Source organism: Bufo gargarizans, unplaced genomic scaffold, assembly GCF_014858855.1.
Source record: "Bufo gargarizans isolate SCDJY-AF-19 unplaced genomic scaffold, ASM1485885v1 original_scaffold_1782_pilon, whole genome shotgun sequence".
NCBI lineage: Eukaryota > Metazoa > Chordata > Amphibia > Anura > Bufonidae > Bufo > Bufo gargarizans.
The window spans coordinates 150,699-171,456 of record NW_025334513.1 but is presented as its reverse complement, the minus strand read 5'-3'; positions in this window follow the sequence as shown (position 1 = coordinate 171,456).

The following is a 20,758-nucleotide window of genomic DNA, read 5'->3' as shown; positions in this document are numbered from 1 at the left end:
GTGAAATATATTATCACAAACAGCCAGTTTCATCTCGAAAAAACCAGAACAAAAATATCATACAAATAATGGTATTACATGAAGCTACTGACATTATCATCTCGATTGAGGCCTTTTGGATCCATTGTTTGTAGCCGATGGATCCAATACGCCTCTCTTTTCAAAAGCAACTTATTTTGGTCTCCACCGCGTCGAGGTAAAGTAACGCCCTCTATGACCTGGTAGTGTAATCGTGCTATAGTGTGGCCCTTTGATGAACGTGGTATGGTGGTGGGAGCAGCACGTTCTCCTTTCTGATTGTCGATTTGTGTTTACTAAGTCGATCTTTTACTCTCATGGAGGTTTCCCCCACATACAATAAACCACAGGGACATTTAAGAATATACACCACAAACCGACTGTCGCAGGTAAAAACCCCTCGAATAGGGATTTTGTTCACCGGTGTGCGGTTGTTAAAAAATGACCACTTTCAATAACATTAGAACAATTCACACAATTTAAACATGGGAATGTGCCGTGTCTCGGGGTGGATAATGTCATCTGTCTAGGGCCAATCTTATCACCGCCTATATCTGCTCTGACAATCTTATCACCGCCTATATCTGCTCTGACAATCTTATCACCGCCTATATCTGCTCTGACAATCTAATCACCGCCTATATCTGCTCTGACAATCTAATCACCGCCTATATCTGCTCTGACAATCTAATCACCGCCTATATCTGCTCTGACAATCTAATCACCGCCTATATCTGCTCTGACAATCTAATCACCGCCTATATCTGCTCTGACAATCTAATCACCGCCTATATCTGCTCTGACAATCTAATCACCGCCTATATCTGCTCTGACAATCTAATCACCGCCTATATCTGCTCTGACAATCTAATCACCGCCTATATCTGCTCTGACAATCTTATCACCGCCTATATCTGCTCTGACAATCTTATCACCGCCTATATCTGCTCTGACAATCTTATCACCGCCTGTATCTGCTCTGACAATCTTATCACCGCCTATATCTGCTCTGACAATCTTATCACCGCCTATATCTGCTCTGACAATCTTATCACCGCCTATATCTGCTCTGACAATCTTATCACCGCCTGTATCTGCTCTGACAATCTTATCACCGCCTGTATCTGCTCTGACAATCTTATCACCGCCTATATCTGCTCTGACAATCTTATCACCGCCTATATCTGCTCTGACAATCTTATCACCGCCTATATCTGCTCTGACAATCTAATCTCCGCCTATATCTGCTCTGACAATCTTATCACCGCCTGTATCTGCTCTGACAATCTTATCACCGCCTATATCTGCTCTGACAATCTTATCACCGCCTATATCTGCTCTGACAATCTTATCACCGCCTATATCTGCTCTGACAATCTAATCTCCGCCTATATCTGCTCTGACAATCTTATCACCGCCTGTATCTGCTCTGACATCTTATCACCGCCTATATCTGCTCTGACAATCTTATCACCGCCTATATCTGCTCTGACAATCTTATCACCGCCTATATCTGCTCTGACAATCTAATCTCCGCCTATATCTGCTCTGACAATCTTATCACCGCCTATATCTGCTCTGACAATCTTATCACCGCCTATATCTGCTCTGACAATCTAATCACCGCCTATATCTGCTCTGACAATCTAATCTCCGCCTATATCTGCTCTGACAATCTTATCACCGCCTATATCTGCTCTGACAATCTTATCACCGCCTATATCTGCTCTGACAATCTTATCACCGCCTATATCTGCTCTGACAATCTTATCACCGCCTATATCTGCTCTGACAATCTAATCTCCGCCTATATCTGCTCTGACAATCTTATCACCGCCTGTATCTGCTCTGACAATCTTATCACCGCCTATATCTGCTCTGACAATCTTATCACCGCCTATATCTGCTCTGACAATCTTATCACCGCCTATATCTGCTCTGACAATCTAATCTCCGCCTATATCTGCTCTGACAATCTTATCACCGCCTATATCTGCTCTGACAATCTTATCACCGCCTATATCTGCTCTGACAATCTAATCTCCGCCTATATCTGCTCTGACAATCTTATCACCGCCTGTATCTGCTCTGACAATCTTATCACCGCCTATATCTGCTCTGACAATCTTATCACCGCCTATATCTGCTCTGACAATCTTATCACCGCCTATATCTGCTCTGACAATCTAATCTCCGCCTATATCTGCTCTGACAATCTTATCACCGCCTATATCTGCTCTGACAATCTTATCACCGCCTATATCTGCTCTGACAATCTAATCACCGCCTATATCTGCTCTGACAATCTAATCTCCGCCTATATCTGCTCTGACAATCTTATCACCGCCTATATCTGCTCTGACAATCTAATCTCCGCCTATATCTGCTCTGACAATCTTATCACCGCCTGTATCTGCTCTGACAATCTTATCACCGCCTATATCTGCTCTGACAATCTTATCACCGCCTATATCTGCTCTGACAATCTTATCACCGCCTATATCTGCTCTGACAATCTAATCTCCGCCTATATCTGCTCTGACAATCTTATCACGCAGATTATCCGCTCTTTTAAAACACATCATCGGAGGTCTCTTAAATTCATCAGTTTGGGGGTAAGATCTTGAAATTATCTGCCAATGTTTATTGACTATGCTTTTAACCCTTTGGAACCAAGTGTGATATTTAACCACCAATGGGCGCCGTGGTGTTTTGATAGGTTTAACCTCTTGTGGACCTGCCAGTTTACCTCTCTGTTCATGCAGTAGTCGCCTGGGGTAACCCCGCTCTAGAGTCATTTCTTCTGTGGTTTATTGTATGTGGGGGAAACCTCCATGAGAATAAAAGATCGACTTAGTAAACACAAATCGACAATCAGAAAGGAGAACGTGCTGCTCCCACCACCATACCACGTTCATCAAAAGGGCCACACTATAGCACGATTACACTACCAGGTCATAGAGGGCGTTACTTTACCTCGACGCGGTGGAGACCGAAATAAGTTGCTTTTGAAAAGAGAGGCGTATTGGATCCATGGGCTACAAACAATGGACCCAAAGGCCTCAATCGAGATGATAATGTCAGTAGCTTCATGTAATACCATTATTTGTATGATATTTTTGTTCTGTTTTTTTCGAGATGAAACTGGCTGTTTGTGATAATATATTTCACCTGTTAGATCGAGTTGATTCGCATACTCCCCAGACACCTGACTGTGGGAGGAGCCTATAGTAACAATGTGATGTCATTTCCTTTGTATATATATCAGAGTGAGTGCTAAGGTATTTACACATGTCTGTCTGATGAAAGCTTATGGTTTGCTGAAACGCGTCACTATGAGGGAATATGTGACTGAACAAACCCACAAGAATATTCATCAGCGAGTGGCGGTCTTTATTTACAATTCATCTACTGGGATCCCTGGCCGCAGACACGTGCACCGCTACATCCCTAGAGCAGTGCCGACCTTCTCTGGAACATATTTACAGGACAGCGTCATTATCTCCAGCGGCTGATCAGGCGCACTAGAGACAACAAGCGCACGGTCCTTTCATATATTGTTCTCTTAACAAATGCATCCACGCCAAGCCAATAAATCCGCGTCTTGCGCGGGGGCCCTAGCCGGCGTCCATACATCAGCCAACAAAACCCTGCTCTGCTGAACACATCAGTCTCCCCCGGCCCACAGCCCAGCGCTTAGCACATGGACCATTCGCCGACGGAGACCCCTGCGCCCAGCAGCTGTGACAGGACATACACGGGAAGATATCCACTCCAATGGTTTACCCTGACACTGAGAGACATGATGACAATACACAATATATCAAATACACATCCTAATAAAATGTCCACAACACTCCAGACTATACATGATGGCAGTAGAACTGGATCCATGGACATACTGAAGGCTTGTCAGTGTTCCCTCCACCAATACCAGACAGAAACGACCATGGTAGCTAACGACGCCTACACCATGACACCTGGTGCTGGTCCGGTGTGTCTCCGCACTATGCATGATGGTAGTAGGTGCTCTCCAGCCTCCTGCGATCTCTGATGCAGCCATCATCAGTACCAAGAAAGAACCTGCCATCATCATTGAACACTATGGTTTGCCATTCATGCCTCCAGTTAGCTCTCTCATGCCACCAGAGCAGGTGCTCTTAGTGATGATGAGAGGTCAATGGTAAATGAGCTAATGGATTGTATGAATGCAATCCTGCTTCAAGTAGACGGTTTCTTATGGTCTTGGTGGTCACTGCATGGGCAACTCATGAACCAACTTGTTATGTCTTGGCTGTCCCTTGAGATATTACAGCTCTTCTTATAAAGTGATCTTGGTGTGCATCTGTCTGTCCTGACCATCTAGCACTCTCTCTACATTTTTGAGTGTACTCCTCTGACCACACCACTGATGCAATACAGAAATTTCTCAACCAACTCTTTCCGAGATTTCATGGATGGACCATCCAGCTTTTTGAAGTCTTACTATTCGGCCCATTTCAAAGTCTGTTAATTGCAGAAATTATGCACACCTTTATCTAGCAATCAGCCAACAGCCAATCAACGAGACAAGGCCTAAACCAACAAAAGTGCTGCCAGACCAAAAACAACATCGATGCCAGACAAAAAAAGAGCATCTGTCTGTAAAGTTAGGATCTTGGAGCTTTGATCAGTACATGTAACATCCTTCAGCATCGCCGGATTGTAAAATAGTTTTTTTATCTTAACTCCTTCTCGGTGTTCTTTCTTAATTTCCTGGTAGTGTACATCTATATAAGTGAGATTGATTACATACAATGCTCTTTGTTTTGACAGAGTTACAGTAAGGAGCACGTTCTACGGTTACGTGAAAAGCGAGGTCCCTCAGAAATGTCAGGAGTGGGATGTCCCCCTCGAAAAAATGACAGTGTCAAGATGATTGTTCAAGTAAGTGAATCTGATGGAAAAGCTCTACAAAGGTTTACAATGTTCAGCTCTAATTACATAACTAGATGTTCCAGAAACACGACCTCCTGATTGACGTACATGACCTCCTGCTAGTGGTGGAGAGTTCAACGCACTCAAAGTGTGTTAAATTCTTCACTACTACACAAGGGAACTCCTCTTCAACCAGCAGCTCCTCTCAGAGCCAGAGTCCAGCCCTTATATACTGAGCCTACATGACCTGATTGACATACATGACCTGCTGATCGACATACACAACATTCTAATCAACATACAGTACGAACCAAAAGTTTGGACGCACCTTCTTCTCATTCAAAGAGTTTTCGTTATTTTCATGACTATGACAGTTGTAGATTCACACTGATAGCATCAAAACTATGAATTATCACATGTGGAATTATATACATAACAACAAAGTGTGAAACAACTGAAAATATGTCATATTCTAGGTTCTTCACAGTAGCCACCTTTTGCTTTGATTACTGCTTTGCACACTCTTGGCATTCTCTTGATGAGCTCCAAGAGGTAGTCACCTGAAATGGTTTTCACTTCACAGGTGTGCCCTGTCAGGTGTAATAAGTGGGATTTCTTGCTTTATAAATGGGGTTGGGACCATCAGTTGCGTTGTGGAGAAGTCAGTTGGATACACAGCTGATAGTCCTACTGAATAGACCGTTAGAATTTGTATTATGGCAAGAAAAAAGCAGCTAAGTAAAGAAAAACGAGTGGCCATCATTACTTTAAGAAATGAAGGTCAGTCAGTCTAATTGGAAAACTTTGAAAGTGTCCCCAAGTGCAGTCACAAAAACCATCAAGCTGCTACAAAGAAACTGTCTCACATGCGGACCGCCCCAGGAAAGGAAGACCAAGAGTCACCTCTGCTGCGGAGGAGAAGTTCATCCGAGTCACCAGCCTCAGAAATCGCAGGTTAACAGCAGCTCAGATTAGAGACCAGGTCAATGCCACACAGAGTTCTAGCAGCAGACACATCTCTAGAACAACTGTTAAGAGGAGACTGTGTGAATCAGGCCTTCATGGTAGAATATCTGCTAGGAAACCACTGCTAAGGACAGGCAACAAGCAGAAGAGACTTGTTTGGGCTAAAGAACACAAGGAATGGACATTAGACCAGTGGAAATCTGTGCTTTGGTCTGATGAGTCCAAATTTGAGATCTTTGGTTCCAACCACCGTGTCTTTGTGCGACGCAGAAAAGGTGAACGGATGGACTCTACATGCCTGGTTCCCACCGTGAAGCATGGAGGAGGAGGTGTGATGGTGTGGGGGTGCTTTGCTGGTGACACTGTTGGGGATTTATTCAAAATTGAAGGCATACTGAACCAGCATGGCTACCACAGCATCTTGCAGCGGCATGCTATTCCATCCGGTTTGCGTTTAGTTGGACCATCATTTATTTTTCAACAGGACAATGACCCCAAACACACCTCCAGGCTGTGTAAGGGCTATTTGACCATGAAGGAGAGTGATGGGGTGCTGCGCCAGATGACCTGGCCTCCACAGTCACCGGACCTGAACCCAATCGAGATGGTTTGGGGTGAGCTGGACCGCAGAGTGAAGGCAAAAGGGCCAACAAGTGCTAAGCATCTCTGGGAACTCCTTCAAGACTGTTGGAAGACCATTTCAGGTGACTACCTCTGGAAGCTCCTCAAGAGAATGCCAAGAGTGTGCAAAGCAGTAATCAAAGCAAACGGTGGCTACTGTGAAGAACCTAGAATATGACATATTTTCAGTTGTTTCACACTTTTTGTTATGTATATAATTCCACATGTGATAATTCATAGTTTTGATGCCTTCAGTGCGAATCTACAATTGTCATAGTCATGAAAATAAAGAAAACTCTTTGAATGAGAAGGTGTGTTCAAACTTTTGGGCTGTACTGTATGTACACCACCTTCTGATCTACAAACACCGCCTCCTGATACATGAACACCACCTCCTGATCTACAGACACCGCCTCCTGATACATTTACTCCGCCTCCTGATACATGTACTCCGCCTCCTGATCTACAGACGCCGCCTCCTGATACATGTACTCCGCCTCCTGATACATGTACTCCGCCTCCTGAAACATGTACTCCGCCTCCTAATACATGTACTCCTCCTCCTGATACATGTACTCCGCCTCCTGAAACATGTACTCCGCCTCCTAATACATGTACTCCGCCTCCTGATACATGTACAGCACCTCCTAATCTATGTACACCACCTCCTGATACATGTACTCCGCCTCCTGATACATGTACTCCGCCTCCTGAAACATGTACTCCGCCTCCTGAAACATGTACTCCGCCTCCTGATACATGTACACCGCCTCCTGATACATGTACTCCGCCTCCTGAAACATGTACTCCGCCTCCTAATACATGTACTCCGCCTAATGATACATGTACTCCGGCTCCTGATACATGTACTCCGCCTACTGATACATGTACTCCGCCTCCTGATACATGTACTCCGCCTCCTGATCTACAGACACCGCCTCCTGATACATGTACTCCACCTCCTGATACATGTACACCACCTCCTGATACATGTACTCCGCCTCCTAATCTATGTACACCACCTCCTGATACATGTACTCCGCCTCCTGATACATGTACACCGCCTCCTGAAACATGTACTCCGCCTCCTAATACATGTACTCCGCCTCCTAATACATGTACTCCGCCTCCTAATACATGTACACCACCTCCTGATACATGTACTCCGCCTCCTGATACATGTACACCGCCTCCTGAAACATGTACTCCGCCTCCTAATACATGTACTCCGCCTCCTGATACATGTACTCCGCCTCCTGATACATGAACACCACCTCCTGATACATGTACTCCGCCTCCTGATCTACAGACACCGCCTCCTGATACATGAACACCACCTCCTGATACATGTACTCCACCTCCTGATACATGTACACCGCCTCCTGATACATGTACACCACCTCCTGATACATGTACTCCGCCTCCTGATACATGTACTCCGCCTCCTGATACATGTACACCACCTCCTGAAACATGTACTCCGCCTCCTAATACATGTACTCCGCCTCCTGATACATGTACTCCGCCTCCTGATACATGAACACCACCTCCTGATACATGTACTCCGCCTCCTGATCTACAGACACCGCCTCCTGATACATGAACACCACCTCCTGATACATGTACTCCGCCTCCTGATACATGTACACCACCTCCTGATACATGTACTCCGCCTCCTGATACATGTACTCCGCCTCCTGATACATGTACTCCGCCTCCTGATACATGAACACCACCTCCTGATACATGTACTCCGCCTCCTGATCTACAGACACCGCCTCCTGATACATTTACACCACCTCCTGATACATGTACTCCGCCTCCTGATACATGTACTCCGCCTCCTGATACATGTACTCTGCCTCCTGATCTATGTACACCGCCTCCTGATACATGTACTCCGCCTCCTAATACATGTACTCCGCCTCCTAATACATGTACTCTGCCTCCTGATACATGTACTCTGCCTCCTGATCTATGTACACCGCCTCCTGATACATGTACTCCGCCTCCTAATACATGTACTCTGCCTCCTGATACATGAACACCACCTCCTGATACATGTACTCTGCCTCCTGATACATGTACTCCGCCTCCTGATACATGTACACCACCTCCTTATACATGTACTCCGCCTCCTGATTCATGTACTCCGCCTCCTGATACATGTACTCCGCCTCCTGATACATGTACTCCGCCTCCTGATACATGTACACCACCTCCTAATACATGTACTCCGCCTCCTGATACATGTACTCCGCCTCCTGATACATGTACTCCGCCTCCTGATACATGTACTCCGCCTCCTGATACATGTACTCCGCCTTATGATACATGTACTCCGCCTCCTGATACATGTACTCCGCCTCCTGATACATGTACTCCGCCTTATGATACATGTACTCCGCCTCCTGATACATGTACTCCGCCTCCTGATACATGTACTCCGCCTCCTAATACATGTACTCCGCCTTATGATACATGAACACCACCTCCTGATACATGTACTCCGCCTCCTGATACATGTACTCCGCCTCCTGAGACATGTACACCACCTCCTGATACATGTACTCCGCCTCCTGACACATGTACTCCACTTCCTGACACATGTACTCCACCTCCTGACACATGTACTCCGCCTCCTGATACATGTACTCCGCCTCCTGACACATGTACTCCGCCTCCTGATACATGTACTCCGCCTCCTGACACATGTACTCCGCCTCCTGATACATGTACTCCGCCTCCTGACACATGTACTCCGCCTCCTGACACATGTACTCCACCTCCTGATACTTGTACTCCGCCTCCTGATACATGTACTCCGCTTCCTGATACATATGAAAAGGGAGATAAAGTCTGTGATCCGAAAGTACTATTACCCCTTTATAAAACCCTCTGAAAGCCACATCTGAAATATGGGCTTCAGTTTGGGTTCCAGATGCTATAAAAGATATAGGAGAGCCAGAAAGGGCTCTGAGATCGGCAACCAGGTTTGGGATGGAAGGTCTCTTATGAGAGGTTGGATAATCGGGCTTGATAAGATACGTGACAGACAGTCAGAGCAGTCAGAATACGGGATGTCCTACCCCAAGAGGTAGTGATGGCAGATACAGCAGGACCAGATCAAATAACAAAAAGCATTGAGGCTTAGAACTAATCTAACGATTAATATTGTGTAATTGATCAGAGAAGGTTGGACTGAAACTGAAGATAATAAAGCAGTGTGTCCTGCAGGCCGGAGTCCTCGTTAGGGCCACACTACTTACAGGTCATTTCCACTAAACCTAATTCATTGTATTGTCTTCTAGTGTCCAGGTAATGACCAGTAGGTCGCTGACCTCCAGGCCCTACTTTAGCAGAGTTTTTTTACCCTCCTCCCGTCTTTGATTTCGGATCATAACAATGGTGAAGGGTCCGTCACTTTATCGCAGTGGTATGGACAGACGGTAAGCCAGTCTGATGGCCTCAGTGTAGGTAAAGATGAGTCCTGGACCTAGCCTCCACCACCAATCACACCAATGTCTAATAATAGATTAGTAGGACCTTTGTGGAAGAGGCACTATCATCATTCAGAAATGTGAGGGAGGTGGCAGTGGTTGGCCAGGCGCTATCTCAGCTGTGACTCTGTTTTCTCACAGAACCCTGCGGAGTCTTCACCATCATCACTACGACTCGCTATTCCAAAAGTGCCTTTGACCAAGAAAAGGTGAGGTCTCTCATCCAGCATCACATTCTACCACAGCTGATCCCATCATCCGTCACGGTTCATATTCAGAAGAAACAGCAAAGACAGGAGCATGGGAGATTCTGAATAAGATTTCAGGGCGGCCATTCTAGAGCGTCGGTGCAGCACAGGAGGAGCGCATTACGCTGAGAGCTTGTAATACTGGGGGATATTAATTGTAGGTCACCATTCGAGCAGGCAGCATGGCTGGTAGGAAGTGATAAGATACAGTAAGGCGCAGCATGGTGGACAGCTTTGTACAATAGTTAGTGTAAGCATAGACAGTGAGATCTCCCTGGCTCCTGCTCTCATGGAGGGTTGGGTGAGGCTGAATTGGTTAACAGTATTTGTGAGTTATATTGACAACATCCATCCCACCCTCAGTATACAGCTCCTTTTGCCCCCCCCCCCCCCCCCACTTGGCCAGACCTGTAAAGAGAAGCTTATTTACCTGCTTCCCGGCCCTGGCTCCTGCTACTTCTCCTCCAGGCCTGCGATGTTCACTGAGCTCCCTCAATGTAAACATCCAGTTTGACATTGCTGCACCCAATGATTGGCCACGGGGGTGACCAGTTCCCCTTATGTCATGACATGGTCACATGACACAAGGGGATCCAGTCTCCGCCGAGGCCAGTGTTTGGCTGCGGTGATGACAAACCAGATGTTTACAGCAAGGGATCTCAGCAGTACAGGCCTGGAGGAGAAGTAGCAGGTAGTCAGCGGCAGGATGGAGGTGAATACAATTCACTTTACCAGTCTGGCCAAGTGGGGGGGGGAGGAGTGCCAACAATATTCCCATTCTTACACAACCCCTTTAAATCTCCCATCTGTGTCTGCTGAGAACATGCGCACTGATCCTACTACTCTCAGTCTAATCATTTGTCCAATTGTTTTCTAGCAAACACAAGGGTAAACGGTCACTGATATGGCGAAAGATGCTGGCAAAGAACCAGGTAATAAGAGAGACCAAGAAAATAACCTTAATGTGACATACCACCAGAAGATGACACCAACCACCAGAAGGACATAACACCAGGAGATGCCACCGGAAGGACATAACACCAGGAGATGACACCAGCCAACAGAATGACATAACACTAGGAGATGACATCAGAATGACATAACACTAGGAAATGACACCAGAATGACATAACACTAGGAGATGACACTAGTCACCAGAAGAACATAACACCAGGAGATGACACCAGTCACCAGAAGGACATAACACCAGGAGATAACACCAGTCACCAGAGTGACATAACACCAGGATATGACACAAGAATGACATAACACTAGGAGATGACACCAGTCACCAGAAGAACATAACACCAGGAGATGACACCAGTCACCAGAAGGACATAACACCAGGATATGACACAAGAATGACATAACACCAGGAGATAACACCAGTCACCAGAGTGACATAACACCAGGATATGACACAAGAATGACATAACACTAGGAGATGACACCAGCCACCAGAAGGACATAACACCAGAAGATGACACTAGCCACCAGAAGTACATAACATCAAGATGACACCAGAATGACATTACACCAGGAGATGACACCAGCCACCAGAATGACATAATGTCACGGAGGATAGGGAAAACCCTCAGCCGTGCGATGCTAGAAGATGTTAATGGGTGCTCAGCCAGAACAACAGAAATAGGGAGCAGGTCACCTCCTATTGCATCCCTAATCTGACCCTAACTCCTAACCATATGAGCCAACCCTGATGGTAGGAGGGCTCATACACCGGAACCGAATAGTCCCTGCTAGCCCTCAGGGTGGCCCTGGACTAGGAGCTGGGTAGACAACCTGTTCCTCCTGGACGCGGAGAAACAGGAGTCTAAAGTGGCCAAGCTACAAAGAAAAGGGAGACATGAACAACTTATGGCAATGGCAGGTAAATGTAACAAATACAACCCCTACATGCCACAGACAACCAAGCCTGGAACCCATGTGCAAGTGCTGCTGTCCACAACACCACAAACGGACACAGCACACACCACACAATCACACAGGAACCCAGGACCATAAGCTGCAAAGAATAAAGACCAAACAAACATCTTCATAACATCATGTGACATAAATCTTATGACCACAAGGGTGGCCCCCACTGGCAGATGGTATAACAGGAGGATGTCTCCAGCAACCATGGCTGAAGAACCCCTCAGCTAACTGAAAAGAGCAGAGGCTTTATAGCCCAAAGTAGCCACACCCACACTCAGACACACCAGGTGATCACACACACAGAAGGGAGTTAACCCTTCCAACACAAGGCAAGAGAAGACGGACACTTAAAGGGGAAGTACACACATAAACACACACTTCACCTGTTGCCGCAGGCAACGGCATGCGTGGCAACCATGTCCTGGGGATCAGCCATAGGGCTGAGACACTGCCACCACATGCACACAACACCAAACGTCGTCACGGGCAACCAAGTGAAAGAAATTGTCACTACACACACCATAGGCCGTGACACATAACACCAGAAGATGACACCAGCCACCAGAAGGATATAACCCCAGAAGATGACACCAGAATGACATAACACCAGATGTTACCAGCCACCAGAATTACATAACACCAGGAAAGGACAACAGCCACCAAAATGACATAACACCAAGAGTTGACACCAGTCACCAGAAGGACATAACACCAGGAGATGACACCACAATGACATAACACTGGGAGATAGCACCAGAAGGACATAACACCAGGAGATGACACCAACCACCAGAAGGACATAACACCAGGAGATGACACCAACCACCAGAATTACATGAAACCAGATGTCATTGGAGATGATTTCCTGCCAATCATTGCCTGAACAGAGATGAGAGCTGCAGTCACCTCCTCTCTGTGGGGACAAGTGATTGTCCAGCCTGTAGTACAGGGCCACCGCGATCACTTGTCCCCTTACAGATTCAGTCTTTGTTGGCTGCAGGCAAACGATGAGTTTTTGTACCACAAGCATTCAAAACCTGACATCAATGCCAGAAACGGACCAAACCCATCCCCGCCTGAATGGGGATCTAGCTGTGCACAGCATTATCCGGCTAGGTGGGATCCGGTCAATTCGGGCAGACGGTTCCTCTTCCAGACAGCCTTCCGGAGTTGTAAACACAGATGAGGACGTGGCATTATGCGTTGGCGGCGATACTCTTACAAGCGCCTGCTCGTTCACCGGGTGATTGGCGGCACATTTGCATGAATGTTCATTCCTGATAATCGGCCCATGTAAATTAAAGCCACAAATCTGATATTGATCTCCGCCATTGTCTCTGATCTGGTCTATGCTTCCAGTGAGGAGGTGCAGATCTATCATTAACCCTTTCACTGCCGGAGGGTTTTTTGTTCCCATTTTTCTTCCCTATCTTCTTTGAGCCATAACTTTTTTATTTTTCCGTTCACATAGCTGTGTGGGGGCTTATTTTTTGCGGGACAAGTTGTACTTTCTAATGCCACCATCAATTATGGTATACAATGTAGTGAAAAGCGGTAAAAAAAATTCCAAATGGGGTGGAATTGGAAAAAACCCGCAAATCCTCCACCATTTTATGGGTTTTGTTCTCATGGCGCTTCATAATTGGGTCAGTACTAGAGATGAGTGAACTTTATGTTATGAAATTCGTTCACGCTTCGTTTGGTGGTAAAATCAGAATTGCGTTATGGATTCCGTTACCACAGACCGCAAAGAAAAAGGGGGTCAGTCAGCACATGCCAAGGCGCAGGGGCACGTTGCTATGGCTGAGAACAGGACTGTTAGACAAAAAGTGCAATGCAGCAGCTCACTGCAAACCAAATAAAGTACAACATTGCATCATAATTGCAAATGCTGAACTAATAAGTTAGAGATGCTTGGCAAATCGTTTTGTAGAAAATTGGCGTGCATGCTGGTAACTGCTTTCCGTGGATATAATGGAGGCCATTTTGGCACCAAAAATGACGGAAATTCAGGCGGATCCAGCATGTAAGTGGAACCTGCACTTTCTAAATTATATGATAGCCGTCATGGCACATAACAGGTAAAATTTAGTGTTAGGAACCCGTCTAACTAGAGATCGCCTTGACGTGCGGCAGATGGGCTTAAATAATTTTGTACAAAACGATTTGCCAAGTATCAGCCATTTTGACCATTTTTTCCGTTACGCCATTCGCCGTATTTGAAATATATTTGTATTTTAATAGTACGGGCGTTTTCAGTCGCGGTGATACCCATGATATTTATATGTACTGTTATTTAGGTATTTATTTTATTATACGGAAAGGGGGGTGATTTAAACTTCATTTTTTTGTAATGATTTTGAAGCTCATATCTGAGCCTATAAATTCTGTTTTGTAATTTTTAATTTTGTACAAACAGGGATTTTTAAAATGACTTTATTACTGTGAATTGCTCATTTCTTATGTTGGCCTGCCATCTGGTGGCTAAAATAAGAATTGCAGCATGAATGTCAGTGAGGCTGATAGCATTCAGAACAACTACCGACAGCTCCATTGCCCGCAGGGGGCGTCGGTAGGAAGTAGGTTTTTGCGCATTTAGATGTCGTGATCTCACTTGATCGCGGCATCTAAAGCCTTTAATTACCACAATCGCCATTATTGCTGGTCACGGTTATTAGCTGCAGGTCTCTGCTGTTTGAAACAGCAGAGACTTGCAGGCCATGATGCCCGATGTAAGTACAAGCGGGCGCCATGTTAGCACATCACTCCAGCGCCGTACATGTACAGCACTGGCAGCGAAAGGGTTAATGGTCAGTCTCTGCTGTGGTGTGGAGTAAAGGTGCGTTCACACGCCCCAATAGAGCAGCAATAATCAGGAAGGGACCATTCCGTCCCAATAACTGCCTGCTCGTTAGTGGAGGTGAAGAGCTGCACAGTGATCACCTCCACTGTGTGGGGACGGCTACTTTACACGGGCAGATTAGCAGGAATGAGCGTTCGCCATAATGTTCATGTAACTGACCGTTCAGCACACAACTCCGTTCAGACGATATCCTCCTTTCAGATTGACAGGCAGTTACTGCAAGCACGTGAATACTCCCAAAGGGAAAACACATGAAGGCTGCATACAGCCTAGGAACAGTTTACACTCCTGGCAGTCGCACTGTAACCGCATACTCTCCTATCCCCCCAAGAACGAGACGACACTTCGCCTGAGGGTTAAGCAGAACACCCTGTCCTGGGGCATACAGCCTCTTTATTTTCCCTTGTCAGTCCAGAGGAATACCCCCTGGACCTATACATTAGCCAATCAGCTTATTGCAACACATACAATGCAAGCACAGCAGCCAATCGGACACAATGGGACAATAGAAACCCACCAGCATATTCCTCCCCTCTGTCTAGGAGACAATGGAGTCAATTTCTGTATCTACTCAGCTATCTCCTACGCTGAAAAGTTGTTACAACTTTGTGAGGTTACATTGTCCATACATATAACTTACATCAATTTAACCAGTATAACTTGGGGACAAACCTATCCAAAATTCCCTGGAATAGGTTCAGGGGTTTAAAAGTTAGTAAAAGTTTTTTATCACTTGCAAGCATGGCTTTTCCTGCCCAAACCAGTATCTCAAAGGGCCATAATCCAGGGGCAGGAGACGGGCAAACAGCCCCCTCCAAAACACTGTGGCGAGGTGGCTTTCGCCACAGTTCACTCCTGATAATCGTCCCCATAACTGTGCTGTGTAAATCCACCATTACATTGATGGGATTTCTGCTGTGATCTGTGGCCTGGTCTGGACTTCTACTGAAGGGATTTCTGCTGTGATCTGTGGCCTGGTCTGGACTTCTACTGAAGGGATTTCTGCTGTGATCTGTGGCCTGGTGTGGACCTCCACTGAAGGGATTTCTGCTGTGATCTGTGGCCTGGTGTGGACCTCCACTGAAGGGATTTCTGCTGTGATCTGTGGCCTGGTGTGAACCTCCACTGATGGGATTTCTGCTGTGATCTGTGGCCTGGTGTGGACCTCCACTGAAGGGATTTCTGCTGTGATCTGTGGCCTGGTGTGAACCTCCACTGATGGGATTTCTGCTGTGATCTGTGGCCTGGTCTGGACTTCTACTGAAGGGATTTCTGCTGTGATCTGTGGCCTGGTCTGGACTTCTACTGATGGGATTTCTGCTGTGATCTGTGGCCTGGTGTGAACCACCACTGATGGGATTTTTGCTGTGATCTGTGGCCTGGTGTGGACCACCACTGATGGGATTTCTGCTGTGATCTGTGGCCTGGTGTGGACCACCACTGATGGGATTTCTGCTGTGATCTGTGGCCTGGTCTGGACTTCTACTGAAGGGATTTCTGCTGTGATCTGTGGCCTGGTGTGGACCACCACTGATGGGATTTCTGCTGTGATCTGTGGCCTGGTCTGGACTTCTACTGAAGGGATTTCTGCTGTGATCTGTGGCTTGGTGTGGACCTCCACTAATGGGATTTCTGCTGTGATCTGTGGCCTGGTGTGAACCTCCACTGATGGGATTTCTGCTGTGATCTGTGGCCTGGTGTGGACCACCACTGATGGGATTTCTGCTGTGATCTGTGGCCTGGTCTAGACTTCTACTGAAGGGATTTCTGCTGTGATCTGTGGCCTGGTGTGGACCTCCACTGATGGGATTTCTGCTGTGATCTGTGGCCTGGTCTGGACTTCTACTGAAGGGATTTCTGCTGTGATCTGTGGCCTGGTCTGGACTTCTACTGAAGGGATTTCTGCTGTGATCTGTGGCCTGGTGTGGACCTCCACTGAAGGGATTTCTGCTGTGATCTGTGGCCTGGTGTGAACCTCCACTGATGGGATTTCTGCTGTGATCTGTGGCCTGGTGTGGACCTCCACTGAAGGGATTTCTGCTGTGATCTGTGGCCTGGTGTGAACCTCCACTGATGGGATTTCTGCTGTGATCTGTGGCCTGGTCTGGACTTCTACTGAAGGGATTTCTGCTGTGATCTGTGGCCTGGTCTGGACTTCTACTGATGGGATTTCTGCTGTGATCTGTGGCCTGGTGTGAACCACCACTGATGGGATTTCTGCTGTGATCTGTGGCCTGGTGTGGACCACCACTGATGGGATTTCTGCTGTGATCTGTGGCCTGGTGTGGACCACCACTGATGGGATTTCTGCTGTGATCTGTGGCCTGGTCTGGACTTCTACTGAAGGGATTTCTGCTGTGATCTGTGGCCTGGTGTGGACCACCACTGATGGGATTTCTGCTGTGATCTGTGGCCTGGTCTGGACTTCTACTGAAGGGATTTCTGCTGTGATCTGTGGCTTGGTGTGGACCTCCACTAATGGGATTTCTGCTGTGATCTGTGGCCTGGTGTGAACCTCCACTGATGGGATTTCTGCTGTGATCTGTGGCCTGGTGTGGACCACCACTGATGGGATTTCTGCTGTGATCTGTGGCCTGGTCTAGACTTCTACTGAAGGGATTTCTGCTGTGATCTGTGGCCTGGTGTGGACCTCCACTGATGGGATTTCTGCTGTGATCTGTGGCCTGGTCTGGACTTCTACTGAAGGGATTTCTGCTGTGATCTGTGGCCTGGTCTGGACTTCTACTGAAGGGATTTCTGCTGTGATCTGTGGCCTGGTCTGGACTTCTACTGATGGGATTTCTGCTGTGATCTGTGGCCTGGTGTGAACCACCACTGATGGGATTTCTGCTGTGATCTGTGGCCTGGTGTGGACCACCACTGATGGGATTTCTGCTGTGATCTGTGGCCTGGTGTGGACCACCACTGATGGGATTTCTGCTGTGATCTGTGGCCTGGTCTGGACTTCTACTGAAGGGATTTCTGCTGTGATCTGTGGCCTGGTGTGGACCACCACTGATGGGATTTCTGCTGTGATCTGTGGCCTGGTCTGGACTTCTACTGAAGGGATTTCTGCTGTGATCTGTGGCTTGGTGTGGACCTCCACTAATGGGATTTCTGCTGTGATCTGTGGCCTGGTGTGAACCTCCACTGATGGGATTTCTGCTGTGATCTGTGGCCTGGTGTGGACCACCACTGATGGGATTTCTGCTGTGATCTGTGGCCTGGTCTGGACTTCTACTGAAGGGATTTCTGCTGTGATCTGTGGCCTGGTGTGGACCTCCACTGATGGGATTTCTGCTGTGATCTGTGGCCTGGTCTGGACTTCTACTGAAGGGATTTCTGCTGTGATCTGTGGCCTGGTCTGGACTTCTACTGATGGGATTTCTGCTGTGATCTGTGGCCTGGTGTGGACCACCACTGATGGGATTTCTGCTGTGATCTGTGGCCTGGTGTGGACCACCACTGATGGGATTTCTGCTGTGATCTGTGGCCTGGTCTGGACTTCTACTGAAGGGATTTCTGCTGTGATCTGTGGCCTGGTGTGGACCACCACTGATGGGATTTCTGCTGTGATCTGTGGCCTGGTCTGGACTTCTACTGAAGGGATTTCTGCTGTGATCTGTGGCTTGGTGTGGACCTCCACTAATGGGATTTCTGCTGTGATCTGTGGCTTGGTGTGGACCTCCACTAATGGGATTTCTGCTGTGATCTGTGGCTTGGTGTGGACCTCCACTGATGGGATTTCTGCTGTGATCTGTGGCTTGGTGTGAACCTCCACTGATGGGATTTCTGCTGTGATCTGTGGCTTGGTGTGGACCTCCACTGATGGGATTTCTGCTGTGATCTGTGACTTGGTGTGGACCTCCACTGATGGGATTTCTGCTGTGATCTGTGACTTGGTGTGGACCTCCCCTGATGGGATTTCTGCTGTGATCTGTGGCTTGGTGTGAACCTTCACTGATGGGATTTCTGCTGTGATCTGTGGCCTGGTGTGGACCACCACTGATGGGATTTCTGCTGTGATCTGTGGCTTGGTGTGAACCTCCACTGATGGGATTTCTGCTGTGATCTGTGGCTTGGTGTGAACCTTCACTGATGGGATTTCTGCTGTGATCTGTGGCCTGGTGTGGACCACCACTGATGGGATTTCTGCTGTGATCTGTGGCTTGGTGTGGACCTCCACTAATGGGATTTCTGTTGTGATCTGTGGCTTAGTGTGAACCTCCACTGATGGGATTTCTGCTGTGATCTGTGGCTTGGTGTGGACCACCACTGATGGGATTTCTGCTGTGATCTGTGGCTTGGTGTGGACCTCCCCTGATGGGATTTCTGCTGTGATCTGTGGTCTGGTCTGGATTTTGTAGTTCACGTGGATAGCTCACCACCTTTTCAGGATGAAAGAGGTGCTCTAGTCTTGACTGATCACCCAATCAGTAAGAGGAAAAAATGGAAAGAATGAAATATAAGACTGGCGCTCAGTATGTGGATCATATGAGAAGTGGCAATTTATTATACACACTAGTTATACAATCTGCACATGATAATAAATGTAAAAGAGGAATATAAAATACAATATCACACGGTAAAATACAATAAATCCAAAATAATAATAAATAAATAAAAAAATCGCAGGACAGTCACACGTGGATAGTGACGTATAAATGATAGAAGGTGCGATGTTGGCGTCAGCTAATCGCAAGGTACGCAAAGTTCTTTTGTGTGATCACAAAGGGATGGATCCTTCCCCTCAGAGGTTTCCTCCTAATAGATGGGGGTGCATTCCCGGAAATATCGCCCCTTAGGAGGAACAGTCACTCATTCAGTTATACACACTGTGTGGATACAGGGGCTGGATCCGGCAGAGAAAGTCCTGTAATGATTGTATACAGGTGGTGATGTATGTCTTACCCGTAGGAGATCGGGAACGGTAGCCGGAGATTATATCTCCCAGGCCGCTACTCACCACACCGTACCGCTTTCTTCTCTTGCCGTTGGCGTCCTCGTCTGAGAATTCGTATCACGTGATTACTATCTCGTGAGAATAGCCTGTTCAGTCCTATTATGGTCAGACTGTTTCTGGATAGAAGATTATGGAGCGCTCCAATACTCAAAGTATCTTCAATATTCCGCGGTGTATCCGGTTGCTGTCGTTATGGGGGTGAACTACGCCAGACGCGTTTCGGGGACCTCTCTCCCCTTCCTCAGTGGCTCTACCCCCGCTAAAACGTCACGTCCTTTTATAGTTCAATCGGTACCATCCAAAGAACAGAATTTGGCTTCTTGCAGTATAGTTGCGTTTTACATGCGATCTTTCATGTACATGTGCGTTTTCTACATATCATCTCCAGCATATTGCGATTCAACTATGTAATAAAGGAGACATTCCTGCGACATTGCATTCTTAGGATAAAATAACAAAACATATATAAATGTGACAATATACAAATACAAAACATATGTAAGCATATATAAACGTATCGGCCAAAGGGGGGGGGACCCCTTATCAATGAGCTCATCTATTCTATTTTATACGTAATAATATGTATCCTACATCCACTTTCCACTAAATTCTAGGTTGATTAGTAGAGGAAAATCCCGCGGCAATGGTTTCTGTCACTAGCATACAAATAATGTAAAAAATAATACAATATAAAAAAGTGGGAGGGACTAAAATCCATCATATATAT